Source organism: Apium graveolens, chromosome 3 (genome assembly GCF_009905375.1).
Source record: "Apium graveolens cultivar Ventura chromosome 3, ASM990537v1, whole genome shotgun sequence".
In the NCBI taxonomy this organism is placed as follows: Eukaryota; Viridiplantae; Streptophyta; class Magnoliopsida; order Apiales; family Apiaceae; genus Apium; species Apium graveolens.
The window spans coordinates 138,402,040-138,403,741 of NC_133649.1; positions in this window are offsets into that span (position 1 = coordinate 138,402,040).

Consider the following 1,702-nt stretch of genomic DNA (forward strand, 5'->3'; position numbering starts at 1 on the left):
CAATAAATTGGGTAAATCAAGAATTGAAATGAAACTGGAACAAGTAATAATAAATGGATAACAGTGTATATGAATAATGATTATCAAAGAGAATTGATACGATAGAAAAGAAATATAAATCACTATTCTGAATTTAGAATAGGGGAAAAACTTGCCTTGCGCGTACTTAACCTGGTTTAACTCACTGTCTTCTGACCCTAGCTTGCTCTTCCTTGCTAACACTGAACAAATCATGGAAAGATAGGAGTTTAGATAATTTACTATATACGCGTATCTTGAATTGATATCACGCAACCTTATCAGTCTACCCATGCGTTTCTATCTGACTCGCATATATATATATACATTTATACAACACATCTATTCACATAATCACATAAAGCACGTAGCACGTAAGGCACATAATTAATTTTTAGATTTACAATTATTTTTAGAATCAATTCTGGGCTTATACCTGCATTACTAGTCGTATCTGATTTTATTATAATTTTTCGGGATTTATTCAACTCAGTTATACCCCTATTAGGGCCTACGAACTATTAATTATCACAAGATCACTCTCTTCCGGGATAATTTATGACTCACAATTATTTTTATTGGATTCGTCTCATTTTTCTGAGTCTAGGGGTCTTCGTTTTGCTCAAATCGGACTAACGGTTTAATTATTATGAATTAAACAAGATTTAATTAATTAATAACTAATTATAAATAATTAATTATAATTAAATAATCCTTAATTATATTTTTAGATAATTATTTAATAATTATTGCATTTTAAAATAATTAATCCCTAATTATTAGGATTAATTACAATTTACTACACTAATTTACTAATTATTAACTCTTACCCGATCAGATCGATTATTTACAAATAATCAATCGATACAATTAACTGATACGTTATTTATCAAATAACTACGAATTACTCGAATTATAAATCACTTAACGATTAATCACTCGTATAATTATGAGCTACTCGCAATTCTCGCCTAATTATCGAATTATTCTATTATTATTAAAACCCGCACGATTCGCTAAACAGATAATTACCGATAACTATTTATACGGTACGAATAATTATTACAATATTATTCGAATAACTAACGCTCCAATAATAATTCTAATTATCGAATCATTATTCGCACTATTAACTAATTATTAGATTATTAATTACCTCACTTAATTATTTCTAATCTTTATTCACTAATTAATTACCTAATTATTAATTAATTACCCAATTATTAATTAATTAGATAATTAATAAATAATTAGATAAATTATTAAATAATTAATTAAATAAATAAATTCAAATTTATAATTAAATAAAATAATTCAGAAATTATAAATACTATTTTTCATAATATAAAACTAATTTTTAATTAATTATTAGAATTATTAAAACTGATTTTTACTTACTAAAATATAAATAAATAATTAATTTATTTAGAAACACAAAAACATAACAGGATTTAGGGTTTTTAGGATTGAAACCGGGTCGAAACCGGGTTGCAAACCGGGTCGTCCCCGACCCGATCGGGTCGGGAAGAACACCGCCCGCACTCCCAGAATCCGACGCCGGCGGAGATTTTCCGGCGAACCAAACGCTCGATTCCAGGTTCTTCTCGAAGCATAACAACACAACGACATCTCCCCTTCTGTTTCCTGGCCTTTCCCCGTCCTCCTTCCTCGTCGAACACCGCCG